At 53.6% G+C, this 16,822-nt stretch overlaps 1 long non-coding RNA gene across 3 annotated transcripts in view; it reads right to left on the bottom strand.

Moving 5' to 3' along the window:
* The window catches only part of LOC143652213 (uncharacterized), a 33,043-nt gene extending 20,361 nt beyond the window's left edge, over positions 1 to 12,682 (bottom strand). The window contains exons 1-5 of one of the 3 annotated variants that reach the window (XR_013160489.1): positions 12,564 to 12,682; positions 10,733 to 10,820; positions 8,899 to 9,690; positions 2,729 to 7,273; positions 2,336 to 2,479 (exon numbers count right to left, since the gene is read on the bottom strand). This is a non-coding gene — a long non-coding RNA (uncharacterized LOC143652213). Of the gene's footprint in view, positions 1 to 2,335; positions 2,480 to 2,728; positions 9,691 to 10,732; positions 10,821 to 12,563 lie in introns of all 3 variants that reach the window. The other 2 variants (XR_013160488.1, XR_013160491.1) reach the window with 2 other exon arrangements.
* Positions 12,683 to 16,822: the final 4,140 nt, after the last annotated feature.

Genomic DNA, 16,822 nt, shown 5'->3' with positions numbered 1-16,822 from the left:
GGAAGTACACTTGGGGTGTGAACCCCACGCGGGAAGGCTGCGGTCAGGGGCCCGGCAGCTCCAAGCATGCCCGGCCGGCACCTCGCATGTGCGAGAGTAGGGGGGTGCAAAGGGGCTCTTACGTCCTTTCCATGAACACAGGAGCTGAGCTCCACTCGGGCAGCTTTCCCCCACCCTCAGAAGGAGGCGGGTGGGAGAGGAGCTCCAGTATTCTTCCCTCCCTATCTGTGCCCACCCAGAAGCACGTAGCCAGAGACCCCCAGGGAACTGCTTAGATAATGGCAGCTGGCTAGAGACTGGGACGCCAAGGTCCTCTCTGCCCCGCGGCCTGGCATGCCCTTCGGGGGCTCATTTCTACCCCCTCCTGTTCAAGGATTGGCCAACCAATCAAAGGAGAATTTTTTATGAAAATGATCATTTCTTTCAACCCTCTAATAATGGCTTTTCTTCAGTTCCAACGTTGGCTGTCTGCGAGGCTGACTTCTTGAATCTGATATATGTTTTCTGCCTAATGACACGCAAAACCCAAAATGCATATTTGCCTGAGACTTAACCTTCATGGGTGTACCTGAACCCCAGGATGCTGGGGGGCGGGGTGGGGGGGTGACAACAGGCCTGTGCACAATCAGGGCAAGTGGCCAGGGCTGTCTGCACCTTGACCTGGCCGCTCAGCTCGACCCACCTGAGTGTTCCAAGAAGTCCCAAGAGACGATGGACTAGACAAACCAAATGTGAACTGGATGCTACTTCCTCCCAGGGCCCCTCCAGGAAATGAGCCTCCAACCTGCACTCAGCTCCCCACCTCGGCCTGGCTCAACGTCACCGTGTTTGCAGGTGGCTCAGCAAATGCCAGCTGTGGAGTAAATGTTACACGGCAGAGCCTCCCCCAAGCCCCCTTCCTGGGCTGAGCCCTGGGCACACACCTCCCCACTCTCTGCAGCCAGCCGTGCTCCCCAGAGGGGGAAAAGCAAGCAGACAGGGCCCCGTCTGGATATGCTGGCCCCTCTCTACCTACACGGACGTGTTTTGTTTAAAGACAATATCCCCATCCCATTTCAATTTCGAGGGAGAAGAGCGGGGCTACGAAGAGATGTCTCGGAAACCTCTTCTTGATGAATGAGCACTGTCAAAGCTGCATGGGAGATGGAGGCAAGGGGGAGGACTCCGTGGCCAGGGCACAGGGTCCAGGCCACCACACCCATAGACCCTGGGCACAGGGCCTGACTCGAACCCCTGGATGGATGCACTTGGGGGTGTGGCCACAGGGGCTCTCACCCTGGCATGGAGAAAACACTCCACTGACTGACCTCTCTCTCCCAGAGACCCCCATGTGGGCATCAAGGTTGGGGAAGAGGCTGCCATGGCCAAGCCCAGGCCTGGGACCACTAGGGGCTCCATTGATGTCATCCCCTGCCTTCAGGCCTTTCTCATCTCCCCAGGCTGCTGGCCCCACATACAACCCTCAGCCAAGCCCTCAGCCTCCAAGGCACTGGCCTGGGCAGTGGGCACAGGGGCATTCAAAATACAGGCAAAACAGGGGACCCCCCCCATCCCATGTCGTCTCGCTCACCTGCCCACAGGGCCACCTAGGACACCCCCGCTGAGACCCTTTGGTTCTTACGGCCAAGCCAGTGTCGGAAATCCAGAGGAGCCTCAGGCCCGAGCCTTCCCCAGCCCCCTCAACGCATCTTGGATACGTGAACCCTAAGCACACAGATGCCAAGTCCTAAAATGAACGTGCAGCTTCCCTCTTCTCCACCATCACTGATTTTGTGTCAACAAATAAAGAACTCCCATCTCATTTCAATTTCAGGGGTGAAGAGGCCAATACAGAAGTCCGTCCAAAGCCACCATTTGATTAAAGGACACCAGCAAAGCCTCGTGGGTGAGAAGCCACAGCTCTCCGCAGGGAGCTGCACGGCCAGGGCTGTGGCCGGTGGGGAGGAGTGTTTTCCCAGCTGCAATGCACATGAGTGTTCCCACTGATGTGGAACCCACAGCAGAACTCAGCAACACCGGGCACCGCGGGCACCTCTCGTGAACACGTTCAGCCAAGCTCTATGGTGGACCTAGCGCGTGTATGGCCCGAGTTGGCTCGCAGAGGTCAGGACCAGAGAGGTCACGCTCACTTGCCGTCCCCGGCCCAGAGTGGACCCCACATGCGCTGGCTCGGTGTGGAGGGTCTCGGCTCCAGGCACCCTCAGTTGGTGGAGGACAGCACTGGCCCTTGGTCATATGCTCCCACCCCAGATTTAAATGTTCGTACTTTTCAGCGAAAAGGAAACATGAGCTGACCCCAGTGAAATCTTGGTGCCCCAAAAGGCAAGAAACTCACCCCAGACCAGGAAGAAGTTCAGAGTCTCATAGCTCAGCGTGCATCACTTCAGGGAAGGCTTGGTCCAGGGTAGTGGGCGTCGGGGGCTCTCCTGCCCTTCCCGTCCCCAGTTCTTCAGCTGACCCAGCCAGGCAGAGGTCAACCCTGGGGAGGGATAGAAAGTTAGAACCACTGGAAGGCAAACACCCCAGAAAAGGCTCAAAATTTGAAAGACACAAGCTCACCTGCCAGTTTGTTTTTCAGCAGAAAAGAGTTAGTTAATGTGGGATGAGCAATGCCAGGGGAAGAGGTGAGGAGAGAAGCAAGCTGGCCTAGGCAACAGGCCCCAAGGGCCATAGCAGCACTGAGCCATTAGCAAGGGGCAAGATTGGTGGGGCAGGGGGCGCTACCCACCGGGGCACACTGAGGGTCTCTGGGTCCAGCAGGACAGGACATGCATCAGGTTGGTCACCTAGGCCCCGGGAAGCCAGACCCTGGGGAGAAGGCATCTGAGGATGGTTCCTGGGAGAGGGACATGTCAGCAGGGACTTGACCCATAGACACTGGGAAACTGCTGAAATTCCCAGACAAGTCTCACGGCCAACTCAGCAGAAGGGGTGAGCTGTTTGGACACAGGTAGCAGGCAGGTGGGAGGTGGGCCAGGCAGCAGGCTGAGTGAGGGAGCCACAGATGTGGGCTCCACGTACACTGGGCAAGGCAAGCCAATGCGTGTGGCAAAGAACTGGGGAACGGAGCCACAGTGGGCCTGAGTTTTGCAGGGAGAGGCAATCCATGGGGCTTGGCACTAGGGCAAGACTGTAGCAAGCAGAGCAGCAGGTGAGTAATGAACCTGGGGCAGAACCACCAGGCAGAGCAGAGCAAATAGGCAGCCAGGTGGAGGTGGAGCCCGCAGCTGCTCCCTGGAGGTCCCCAGCCATCTGTCCTTTACACTGGACACAGGCTCCAGTCAAGGGGCAAAGGGAGTTACACTGACCCCTGGAGTCTAGAAGGAATCTTCTAGGAGGAGACCTGGGTGTCTGAAGCCTGGGGGTGGTGCACACCCCAGCTGTCCTGTGCTCTGACCTCTGTCCTGAGAGCACCAGGGCCAAGAAGCATCTAGAGCAGCAGTCAGCTATAGGGCCAGATGGGAGAGGCAGGCTGGCTCTGGGGATGGGCAGCTTGGAGAGCCCTTCTGGGGTTCAAATTAAAGGCCAGGGTGACCAACTAGCCCAAGAAGGGGGACAACCAGGCGACCCCCTCACCCTTGACACCTGCCCTCTAGAGCCTGGGTCCGCGGTCCAGCATGCATGGACCCCCGCAAGGCCGATGCCCGCAGAAGCAACCCCCGCACCTCCATTCCCCCTCCCTGGGAAAGAGGCTGTCAAGGGGCGTGCTAGAGGGTCAGGTGCCCGGCCCAGGGCCCAGCGTGGGAAGGCTCAGTGAGGATCAACTGTTGGATGAGGGGCCAGCGGGCGGGTGAGTGAGAGGCGCGGACAGCGAGGCTCGGGTGGGTCGGTGCCCTGCACTCCATGGACAGAACCGCCACCCCACCCTCCTGCCTAGAGCTCCTAGCTTCCCCGAAGGGGCCCGTCCCTGACTGCCAGCTGGGGGGTGGCTGCCGGGTCCTTTCACTCACTTGCCCATCCAAACACACATCCCACATACTCTCAAAGGGCCCCACTTTGTGCCAGGGCTGGTGCTAGGGGCACCCAGAGTAGGGCATGGGGCAGCTTAGGGGCACCCCTGGAGGGCCAGTTTAGGAAATGGAACAGGAAGAAAGAGAGGGGAAGTGGGTAGAAACGGGGAATACGAGGGGAGATTGGGAGACAGAAAGCAGAAAGGGCTGGAACAGAGGGAAGAGGGAGGGGCAGGGGAGAACAAAAGCAGAAGAGAAACTCTTAAGGAGGGTGGCATCTGAGACCAACTTCATGATGAGCTCTGGGGTCCTGGGGCCAACACAGAAGCCAGTTGGGGGCATGAGAAAAAAAAAAAAAAAGAGTTCAGCCCTGGGCTAGAAAAGCGGGGTACACGGGCAGCTAAGAGCTGTGTCCATTGGAGGTGCTCTTGTGTCCTAAGTCTAAAGGGCTGGCCCCTACGTTCAAGGGAGCAATTACCTGGGACCCCCTGCAAACAGGTCTACCCTAACTCCCAGGATCCTGGAACCCGGGGCTTTTTCACACACTTCAGATTCTCAAAAGCCACAGTGCTACTGTAATATCAAATAGCAATTTGGGGGCCTGTTTTTATTTTTAATTATTGATATGTATTTATCTGAGGAGGTGGGGAGGACCTGTGATTTTTTTTCACCATTTCACTATTTATTGAAAACCTAAGGAAATGTTCTGTTTTATTCTCTACTAACTCCACAGTGGGGAGGAAAAGGTTTGGGGCGTCCTGGTCCCAGTCTCTTTACCTCAACACCCTCCTGGAAGTCTTTACCAAATGGGGCAGAGTGTCACCTCGTGCTTTCACCCCAACCTACTAACTGGACGTCCTTCTCGCTATCGGGCTGCTGGGCTCAAGCTAGTTTTGCTAACTTGGAATGAGCATCCAGTTCTAATCCATGACAGAGAAACTTCGGTCAACAGATTCATTAAGGGAAAAAGGTCCCCTAAGTTTTCAACTCTTAAAGTTTGCTTGCTCCCATCAACCTCCCTTCTCCCTTAATTTTTTTCAATTTGGCAGAATTGGCTAGAGCTCGAAACCTAAATTGAAGTGATCTAATCTTGATTGATCTGCCTTGAGGTGAAAAATGTCCAGAATTCAGGATGAATAACGGGACAAGTCACAAACAAGTTTCAGACTCGGAGACCCCTGCTCTAAGGACACCGATTGTCCCCAGCCATTTCAAACATCAGCATCCTTGGCTCATGACCAGACAAGCAGGAGGAAAAGGGGATGGCGAGATAACAGCACAATTAGGGGGTGGACAATTAAAACTCTGATGCCAGATCTAAGTTTTGAGCTCCACACAGGCACTTGACTTGCTCTGATTGATTCTGGCAAACCACATACCCTCTCTGAGCCTCAACTTTATCTACCTAGGAATCTGAACACCACTGAGAGGGTGGGGGTGCTGATGCCTCTCAAACGGACTCCTTCCCAACAGACAGCACTCAAAAGCCAAGCGTGGAGCTGGCCACTTCCTACATATTATTTAATTCCACCAACCCCAAAGACGGGAATAAGGGAGTGCCCCATTGTCCACTGAGGAAACAGATTCAGGTCAAATAACTTAAGTCCAGTACCAATGCGCTGGAGCCGACTCAGAACCCCCAACCAACTGGCAGGAGAGGGGGGCTGCCTTGAGGAGTTAATATCATCCATTTCTGGACCTGGATGCTGCACGAACAGTTTCACACCGATACCTCCAAGGGTTGTACACCTAGACTGGGCACTTCTCTACCCTTCGTGCATCTTGAGCGAGCTTGGTTTTTAGTGTTCCAGAAAAAGGCTGGGGGGGTGGGCGGCTGCTGAACAAGGCAGTTCAGAGTTGCTCCGAGTTGGAACCTGGTCCCTGTGCTCTTAGAAGGAGGAGGATGAAGTCATCCCGGACAGCTGCAGCTGCGTGTGGGGCCAGACAAAAGCCCCTTTTCCAAAGCAGCCTTCTCGGCAGCCCCACTTCCCAAAGGGGCCTTCAACTTTCAACCCCGCTCAATGGACTGCGCCCTGCAACTGAGGCAAAGACTTGAATAAGGAGCAAATGAAACATCAGCTCCGGCACCAAAATCAGGAGTGTGGCTCCAGAGCCCGCCCGGCCCTGCCCAGAGGTCGCTGGGTCACCTCATTATGATAATCAGTGTGTTTTTCCAATGCAGACAAAGAAGGCTCCTTATGAGACAAATACTGGAATCCAGCAGCTACCTCATTAAAGCCCACTGCCTCTTCCCTCGACAAGGCCCAAGATTAGCCCTGTGTTCATTAAGGGAAAAAGGCGGAAAGTGGAATAAAACTGAAAACCCACAGCTGGGGGGGAGGGGAAAGGCTCTTTTCTGCTGGTCATTCATTCATGGAAATACTCCACAAACCTCAGGATTTAATCACCAGCCGAGGGGGCAGTGGGTGGGGAGCAGGGTTTACCAGGACACAGAAAGTAAAAAGAGAAAAGTTGAGGAAAAAAGTTAAAAAAAAAAAAAACTTAAAATGGGGCCTATGATTTTAAAGTTTCCTGGGATCTGTCATTGAGATAATCAATTTAAAACCCTCTTCCTGTTTAGCTTCTTTTAGCTAAGTCGACATGAGAGAGAATTCAATGGATGCATTTTTGTCTATTTTAATATTTTTAAAATTGCCTTTCCAACTTTCATTTTTACCTTTAATATGCTCTTCTCCCACTTTTTCTCCATACCTTCCTCCACCTTCTTTCTTTTCACTTTGGCCCTCCCCGTGGGAACCAGAGAAAACCTACCTGTGCCTCCAATTGTAATTTTTTCATGACCACTTTATTTACATTATCAGCCCCTCACATAATGCCTATGGTGCCCCTGGATTAACCCACCTGACCTGCCAGATTAGCAGCTCCATTTTGCAACTGGGAAAAAGGTGGCTTGGAAAGGCCTCAGAGGTAAGCCCAACTCAAGTGCTTAATTCAGCAAGGTGAGCTGGCAAGAGGTAAGTTCCAGAAGCCAGGAGGCCTGGGAATGCCCGTTTCTATGGGGACTGAGGAGCTGGGCCGGGGAAGCTGGGCTGGGTGTCCCTGTGTGGCAGATGGGGGTGCTGTTCACAAACTGAAATGAGCCGGAGCCCCAAAAGTCACATGAGAGAAGGAATGGAAGTGTGTGCATGTGTCCACGAGCCGGAACCATGTCCAGGGATGATGAAGCTAAAGAAAAGACATTACCTTTGCGAGAGCCATTCGACGGAGCAGAGAAGTCAGGAAGCAGTGGGTTGGAGAGGAAATTGGAGGTGATGAAGAAGACAGGAAGTGCAGCCTTTGGAGAGGCCTTTGGAGAAGACTGGCTGTGAAAGGAAAGAGAGAGGGTAGTGGCCAGAAAGGGACAGGCTGAGGCCAGGACAGTCCTGCCAAGCTCAAGAGCACAGTGAGAAATTCAGAGGGAAGAAGTGATAGTGGGAGGCCAAGGCCAGAGTTAGGAGGGGGCCTAGCACAGCAGACCCTCACCTCCTAATACTTAAGAGCCAAGGGGCAAGGGAGGGGTGCAAATGTTGGTGGCTTCCCAATCTGAAGAGCCCCTTGACTGCCTCTGTTTCCCCTAGGCCTGTCCCCCCACCTCCCCACCCCCAGTGGGTGCCAACAGGGAGTTGTGAGCTTCAAATGAACTGATGTTTACCAAAGTGCTTTGCAAACTGCAAGGAGAAACCTAAATGCTCCCAATGATTACTCAATGGTAGTGGGATGCTCAATTTTACAGCCCACTCCAATCCTACTGGGCCTAGATTTTCACTGACCAAAAATTATTTGTCCTGAACATTAAAGATTTTGTAAAAGCCAGCAGTAAAAGCTCCCTCAAGGCTCTGGAAGACAAAAGGTCCCCCCCCCCCCCAATAGCCTGGATTAACTCAAAGCAGATCCCCACCCCTTCCATTTGTCCCTTCCACCTTAATTTGCCACATAATCCAATCAGCCCCTTTCAGATGCCCAGGAGCTATTGTCGCCAATGAGCTCTGCTTCTCAAAAGCGGGGCCGGGGTGTTTTTGTCTTGTCCGGACAAAACTGGTTGGCTTAAAAGAGGGGCCAAAGAAAGTACTGGTCAAATGAGGACCCCAATTAGCTTCCAAGAGACTGTTTTCATCATCTTTGTATTACATACCTAGCCTGGTGGGCCAGGCATATTGTCAGTGGCCCAGAAAATGTTTGTTGAATTAATCTCATTTTTATTTATTCTGGAATTTATCTATTAAGCACAAATGCCCACAGCACCTACTGGGTGCTAGCTATTGCCGAGGAAGAATAACGCTGGGCACGGTAACAAGGAGGGGGAGCCTGGGGGTGTCAGGTGTCTAGCATTTCCACAATAATTGATAAAGCACTTTCATAGTAGTTACATAATTGGGTTTTCAAAAGCATCCTGTGGGGTACATAAATGTGGGTTTTTTTTTTTTTAATCCCCATTTAGACTAGGAAAGGAACTGAAACTTGAAGAAATTAGGCAACTTATTTAAGGTCACAAGGCTATCTATCGAGAGGTAAAACCCAGCACACCCAACAGCAAGAGGTCCAGCAGAACCTGACACCCACCCACCCCCACAACTGCCAAGACCACCCCAGGGAGCTCAGACTTCAAACAGACTGTCCCATTGTCAAATGTCTGGTTTGAAATAACAGCACTCTCAGTAAAACTCCCAGGGTGGGGCAGCAGGGGGGCAAGGGGCAGCTGCAGTGGCACAGGGACCTAACCGAAAATCCTTCCTCTCAGTACCAATGTGCAAAGTACTTTGTATATCCATCTGGTATCAGCTTCTTTATCCCTTACATAGGGACAAAACTACCCCTGGAAGTGCGGGACTCAATTTTCATTGATCCTCTCCCCTACCCCACCCACCTTTTTAAAACTCCTGTAGATCAATACAAAATCTATCCTCATTGGTAAGGAGACTGCCTCCTGAGAGAATGTTCTGGAACCTACCATGCATCATTCATTTTCCTAATTAAATCAGCCCGATGCCCATCTTGGCGGAGACCCTAGCTGGTGCAAGGAAGCCCTGTGGTCAGGGGGAATCTGGAGTGCTGTTGAGGAATAAATAAGAGGAGTAAGAAAAGTGTGAGGGTGGGAGTGGACTGGCCTGCCAAACTTTGTCAACAAACATTTGCGGACCACCTCCATTATGTCCGGCACAGTCTGATGCTGCTTCATCTCATTTAATTCTCACAACTACCCTGGGAGGTTGCTCAGCTCATCTCCATACCCCCCATTTCCACCCCCCATTCCCCAGGTAAGGACAGGGACAGAGAGGTGGGGCCGCCCTTAACATGACATCAGGCTCATGCTCATTCCAGAAGCCATCCTCCCCCTCTGCCCCCCCACTCCTGCCCCAGCACCCAGGAACTGCCAGCAAGATGCTGGCCATGCTCTAGGCCCAGGCCTTCCTCCTTAGAAGTTCCCCAAATCCTTCCATTTCAAGGCATCATAAAGGCAAAACCCATGGGGGAGGGAAACACTCCAGTTCGCTGGCGCGTTAACACAAGCAGAGACTTTGAGGAAAGTGTTCACAGCATGGAGGCATAAGCATAGCCAAGGGCAGGGGGTCAGTGGCCAATGCCCCCTCACTAAGGCATTGGTTTAAGTCTTTAGCCAAGAGAGAGAGTTGGCTGGTCCTTTCTGGTCCTTTTCGTCCTTCGCCGTGCTCTTCCTGGGGGGCTGTGTCCTGGGCTGCATGGTATCCTGGTGGGATCCTGGAATCTGTGCTCTCAGTGCCCTCTGCAATTGATCAAAGGTTAGACGATCTGCTTAAAAGCCCAAGCCTAGGTAGTCACGACAATTCAAATGAATTAGTTACAATTAAAACTAATTAGTTGAAACTGAAAATTGTCTTCTAGTGCTAGTGGGTCTGGAAGTGGTGCAAGGAGGATGGAGGGTCGGGGGACTTCGCCTGACATGTTGTATATAAAACGCCACGGGGTGGAGTTGGGGAACCCCAGTGGAGGCAAGCAGCAGCATAGCAGCAATGTGGCAGCAATGTGGCAGCAACGTGGCATTCCAGAGGGGTGGTCTTTGGAGGCAAGGAGATAAGGACATGATGTCATCCCTGCAGAGGGGCCCCAATGCCATAGAAGGGGGCTGATTAGAAACCATCTTGATGACCTCTAACGGCCAGGCCAGGAACAGCAGAGAAAGGGAAAAGGCTATTCGAGAGAAAGGGAGGGGGAGGAGGCAGGGGAAAGGGGAGGAGGGAAGGGGAGGGGGGAGGAAGGAGGGACTAGGAAAATGAAAGAGGGAGGGGCAACAAGAACTGGGAAGGGGAGGAAGAGAAGAGTGACGGGAAGGGGAGGAGGGAGATAAGTGGGAGGGGGTAAGGATGCCTTGATTGACAGGGCACAAGTGGTCGGCCCTATGCGCATGCGCAATGCAAAGCCCAGCTGAGCAGGCGCCAACCATTTGCAGAAGCAGACCGCTAGGGGGCGCGCGGCCCGCACCCAGCCCCGGGCCTCACAGCCACCTGCCGCGCGCACCCAGCTCTTCCCGAACCCGAGTCTGCGTCCACACCGCTCCAGGCCCGCAGCTGCCCCAGGCACAGCTGACCAAGGATGGGCGGGGGTTGCCCAACAGTCTGGGGTTTGGGAGGGCCCCCGCCCGCCCCCGCCCGTTGCACAGAGCCGCTGTGTTCCCCAAATGCTAAGCCAGCCACCTTCAGCCAGGTTCTGCTGTGGTAATGGGCAGTGTCCCCACACACCCCAAGATGGTCTTCTGCGCCCCCTAACCGAGGGAGCCCACCCCCCCACCCCACCCCTGCATCAGAGACCTGAGATCAAGGAGATGCTCGCCCGATGGGTCCTCCCAGAGCACGATTTCACGTTAGATAAGGAAAATCACAAACTCTTGGCTCAGACCTTCGGTAAAGTCAATTAGACATAAATTAGTTCATTACAAATTCAGAGGCCCGCTACTCAACACTCTGTCTTCACTCATGTTTGTGGTTTCGAAACACCTGATATAAGATATGGTATCACCAGAAAATATAAACCGCCCAAACCCCTAAAATACTCTGGACCACTCGCCCCTCTTCCCCTTTGCCCCCAATAACGGAGCCTCCCACACACCCCATTCCCCTGTGGCCACAGCAAGACTTTCAAGTCCCCGCACCTTAGCGCCTAAGTAACTTCGCCATCCAGCTCAAATGGGCCACATCTTCCTAAGACCCCAGAAATCAAAATCGACTGAAATAACTGTTCTGCGGCCGCACTCTTCCACGACAACCCAAGTCACACAGCCAGCGCCGGCCATGGCATCTCTGCCCTTGCCCAGAGCAACTCCTGTGAGTTGCTCCCCAGTGAACCCGGCCATCTGACCACTTCTCCCCCTTGGGTCAGTGAATCCAGAACCCACCCGTAAATCCCGCGCCGACCCCCTCCAGCAGGAGAACAAAGGCCACCTCCCCTCCCACCCCGCCCCCCAAAATTCCGCAGTGCTGCCAGCGCCCTCTGGCGGCCAGCAGGGAAACCTTCCAGAAACCTGCCACGTAGCAACCCGCTTCCCTCCCCCCCAACACACCCCCCCCCCCCCCCCCCCGCAGCCCGCCAGCACAGTGAGGAGGGGGTGGCGTGGGGGGGCTTGACAGGGACAAAGGAATGGCAAAAGGCGACTTTGCCAAACTCAAAAGACCGCAACATGTCAGAATCTTCCAGCGACCATCAAGCATTGCTGAAAAGACCCTCGGCCCCCAATTCCCAGCTCCTGGTTCCCAGTTCCCAGACACCACCCCCCAACACGCCCCCTTTTCTGCATTTCTGTCTTTCCTCTTGATTAGCCTCTCCCGGACCAAAGGACACGGCCTTCTCTTCACCCCAACCCACCCGCTGCTTCTATTCTGACTATGCCCCCAATTCCTTGCCCCCCACCCCAGGGTCCCTTCTCTACGGAAGTGACCATAGGGGACTCCTGAACAGGTTTGCACCTGGGAACCCTATCTTTTCCTTTTAGAGTGGCTGGTCCAGGCGGAATCAGATGATACAGATTAGAACATTTACAATCTAGAAAATATTCACCAGAATCTGTTCTGCAACGAGCCTGTATATTTGGATTTGGAATCCCTGCCCGAGAGGGATTTCCACACCTCACGGCCACTGGCCACCAAGAACCTAGCCATGAATTAGGGAGGAAATGCACCCAGGAGACCCTTCTTTTCTGGTGTTTTCCTCCCTAATTCACCGGGAAAGCAGAAGGCACCCGCCGCCATATCTTTCACTATTAACATTATTCCAAAGGCGGCTTCCAACAGCAAACCTGGTGTTTGGACCCAAGTGACCGCCGTACACTGGATTTCAACAGGGGTTTCATCTGATTCCTATATGCCTCTTAATTTAAGTCCTTACCACGCAGCCTGTCCTCAAGGCCTGGACAAGACCGGTCCCGATTTCCCCACCACCAGCCATCCCCAATAAAACAATGTGCCTGGAGATCCCCCCTTGCTAGCAGGATTCGGGTTGCCGGCGCTCCGAGGCCAGGCGAAGTGGCGCCTTCCAGGAGAAGGTCCCGGCGTCTTTCTGCATGTCCAGGAGGACGGGACGGCACCCAAAAGGGAGTGTAGTCTTCCTTTCGGACATCCTCTTAGAGAAGGATGGCCACCCACTCACCAGGTAACGGGTTCTCCCGCGGGCGCCCCGGCTCTCTGGTGTCTCCCGAGGAGCTTGCAGCCAGGGCCAGCGGGGCCAAGGCGCGCTCCATCCAGCTCCCCGCCGTCTGCGCTAGGGGCTGGCTGGGTGGGGTTTATATGGAGGCGCAGAAGGGGTGGTCTCTGACGTCAGCACATTCTGCTGCAATGCGCTCATTTCTCTAAAAGTGATTGGCCGGAAAAATGAGCCCCCCAGATTCTATGACAAATTGCTCTAGCCGCACCCAGATTGCAGCAAAGAAGGGAGGAAAAAATTCTGCCGCAGTGCCCCTCGCCGCCATGACCAACGCCCTCTGGCCGCTGGCGGTTCTTCCCTGCAGGGGCCCTGCTCACGAGACTGGCCTCTGGGTGTCCACAGTTTGCAGGGAGAACGGGATAAAGGATGGTTCTCCTCGGCGGGCAGAGGGTAGAGCCGGGGCGCTGGGGGCAGCAAATCACACACCTGGTTATTGCCGAGCATCTGTCAGAGAGCGTGGGCATAGGGGGAGAAAACCGTGCTTTCTGCTTATGGTCCTGGAAAATGAAATACCCTGGGTGAACCAACCGGGTCCAAACCATACCGTGTGCCGCCTGCCGTCACCCCCTTCTGGCCCACCAGCCCCTTTCTGATTGGTTGTCTTTGACCTGGGAGACTCGGCACAGCATCGCGAAATGAAATAAATAAAAACCCTCGTTTTAAAGAGTCCCCGACTTTACCACTTACAATCTGTAAAGTCCCTTCTTCAGCCAGGAGTCGGGAGAGGGCGTTGTTTCCTCCACATTAGCAAGGGGGCACCCCTAACCGTAGTTGTGATAAGTCTATTGACGTGAGCTGTGTCCTCCTGGGAAAGTATGTGCAAGAGGAACTGTGTCCCATTTGGAGAGGAAGGGGGTACCCTCTCCCCCAAAATTGGTGATTTTTCCCCATACAAACTTTGAATGAGACCCTCTCCCACGGCCCCGGGAAACAGGCAGCGACACATGTTGCTGAAGCAGAGCTGCGCCCCTCGCGCCCGGAGCCTTGGCACATGGGACTTAATCCCTAACAGGTGGCACCCTCAGAGGGCTTCCCGGCACTGAGTGGCCAGAGCGGGCAGGGCCGTCAATCAAACGTCCTCCACAAAGGTCAAAATGCTGTTTGAAAAGGACTAAGGATCTATCTTAGGGTGACAGGTGGATGGCAGCCGGGAGGACCAGGATGGGGTGCCTGGTGACAAAAAAGGGGTGCGAAGAGTGATGGGTGCCAACGAGAAAGGGAGAGGAGGCCGCAAAAGGACACGCGGTCAGAACAGCTAACCCGCACGTCTGTGGGGCCCCAGGGCAACTTCAGAGCCACTCCCCCACCCAGCGGGCGGTCCTGCAGCTTTCCTGTCGCCTAAATGCGAGATTCTGGGCCCCAAAGGCAGGCGGGCAGGAAGGGGCCAAGGGCGGTGACCACTGGCCATCAATTCACAGGCGACATCCAGCCTTGGGCCGTGGGGGTGCTTCCAGAACAGTCTCAGCCACAGGACAGGGAAGATAAAGTGGGCTGGGGGGCGGGGGGAACACCTCCGGGAGCCAACCTAACATGTAAAACAAGGTCAAGGAGAAAGAAATGTACCGCCTGCGGAGCGCGCGAGGGGCCGCAGACCACGGCCACGCAGGCAGGACTCCGGAGGCAGAAGGGCCCACATCAGGCGCCTATGTCAGGAACACCCCTACCTCCTCCCCACCCCACCACCACCCACCACCACCACCACCACCCAAAAAAAAAAAAAAAAAAACCATGGCCAGGTCCTGGGGAGAACATCTATTAGCCTTGGTATTAATAGCTAGGAAACAGCCAGAGGAGGCTAGAACCAATCAGCGGCCGGGAGCCCCTGTCGTCAGGCTCCCGCGGCCAATCAGATGCCGGCAGCCCCGGTTGCTAGCCTCTCGGGGGCAGAAGCAAGGGGTGCGCTGTGTTCGCGCGTGGGAGGGTGGCGTGGGCGCGCAGGTGGAGATCCGGGCGTCTGTCTTCACGCGCTCCGGGGACCCCGGAGAGTGTCTTAGAGACAGTGTCCCTGGCCTCAGTCCTGAACCCCAAAAAGTTTGTGAGCTAATACTCTGGGGGAGCTCCGTGACTTGGGTGGAGGCTCCCGAGGGGACCCTGTAAGGAGAAACCCCCAGACATCCAGCTCCCCCGAAGTTCTCTCTCTCTCTTCCCAAGGCCTGGCTCGCGTGAAGAAAGATGGGCCTCCTGGAGCAAAGTCGGCCTTTCGGTTTTACTTCTGGGGTTCCTTGGCTCTTAAGCCTGCTTCTCAGAGTTTAGTAGTAAGCCCCAAACCTCTTTTTCAGGGCCCTCCCGACAGGCCAAGATAAGACCCCGGAAATTAAGTATTTCCTACAAAAGGGCCGCGGGTTTGAATCCCAGCTCTGCTAGCTCCTGGCTGGGAGGCTGACAGCCAGGCCAGTCCCTTCTCTGGGCCCCTATTTCCTCATCTGGAAAAGGAAAGAGTTGGACCAGCGCGTCCCTAAGGAGCCTTCCAGTCCTGCTCTGCTTGATTTGAATGTATACATCAGGCGAGTCAAATGTCTTCCAGAACATTCTGCATGACAATAATTAGTATCAGGTGTATCCTGCACTCCATGTGGTTACTTCATCAGGCTGCTTTTCTTTCCATTGTATTTTATTTTAAACAGAACTCCATGGCAACATGTTTATCCTTCTAGCTTCCTAAAAAAAGAGAGAGAGAGTCTGAAAGAAAAAGAAAAGGAAAGGGAGAGAAAAAGAAAAAAGATCAGGGAAAAGAGTCTAAGAGAGAAGAAAAACGCTGTAAACTAATCTCCACTGAGCATGGTTTAACCACAATAAAATAAAATATCCATATGTTTAAGTGTTTTTGTTGGCTGTCCTGAAGCTCAGAACCTAACTTTTTAAATATTTATTGGTCCAAAGTGATAGGAGAAGAATTTAAAGAAGCCAAACCTATGGTGATATTTGGATCAGAGGTGCTAGTCGATACAAGCCATGCCATTCAGGCTTTCCTTGCTCCAAAAGGACATTTGAAGGCTCTGATTCATATCTATAGGTGAAAGCAGACAAGGAAGTCTAGGTTTGAGCAGTGAAGCACTTTCTCTCTGTGCCTGCTGAAACCCAACTGTTCTGAAGAATCCTGGAGGGAAGCCAGTGTCCCAGACCCACAGCTTAGCCTGCTGCTGCTGCTGCTGCTTTTTCACGTAGATCTAATTCAAAGCACGCATTTTTCTTCTTTTTTTAATTCATACTTGGGAACCCTCAAAAGCCGTGCGAGCTGTCTCCTACCCACATGTACATACTTGTGGGCAAGTGTACAAACGTCCTAAGATTTCAGCCAGGAAATGAAGACAAGGTCCTCCTATATGCATCTCCCAGGCATGGGTAAAAGCGTCCTCTTCTCAAAAGCCATACTGATGGCTTTTACAAAACAATGTAGCCCGTGTGCTGCCGCTCTAATCAGGCCTTCCCAGTCTCCCAGATATCCCTAAAACGTTACTGCTCCCCTTAGTTCTCTTTGGCCCTCTTCCACAACTCCCCAGCAGGATTCATGGATAACTGTTGTTGTTTCGGCTACTCCATGCATGCTGTCACCTACCCAATTTCTAATCCCAACACCAGCCTCTCGTAATTCAAGCTCCCCAAGTTCATAATCCCTCACCCTCTGCCCATTTCCCCCATACACCTCATCTGAAGCCAGAGAGACACCAGAACATTTGGCCTCCGAGGATTTGCATGAGGGACTCATTTGTCTTTTTCGGGTCCCTTACTGATCACAGCTCATAGCCACAATCCATACAAATTGGACACTGGGAGTCCCTGCCACATGGCTGCCTATGTTCTCCCACATTTCTCCTGCCCAGGACCCCAGCATCTGGAGCCCTCTTCTAGGTGCAGCCCCAAACCTTGCATAGAGGAGTTTGTCAAACTGTAGACACTGAAAGGCAAATCAAATTCAGTGCCTTTCACAGAAAGCCAAGGTTAAACTTTACTTGCCAATAGATGCTGGCCTTCAAGGCAGCACAGATATGTGTTTGAGCTACCTAAGCTCCTAGCCGTCACCGTTGGCCACCAGTGTCAACAGTAAATGTGTAGCAGTAGTTATCTTGCTCTTCATCAGAGGCTGGGGGTCCACAGGATGCCAGAGAGGTGTGGGCAGGACTCTTAAGCAAGACTTTTCAGGGTTAGGGCCAGAGAGAAAGAGGCGGATGGTGATATACCAAAACGCTAACACCACGTTTTTCTGG

Source organism: Tamandua tetradactyla, chromosome 12, assembly GCF_023851605.1.
Source record: "Tamandua tetradactyla isolate mTamTet1 chromosome 12, mTamTet1.pri, whole genome shotgun sequence".
Taxonomy (NCBI): Eukaryota; Metazoa; Chordata; class Mammalia; order Pilosa; family Myrmecophagidae; genus Tamandua; species Tamandua tetradactyla.
Note: the sequence above shows the minus strand (reverse complement) of the source record. Positions and strands in the feature narration are given on the sequence as shown.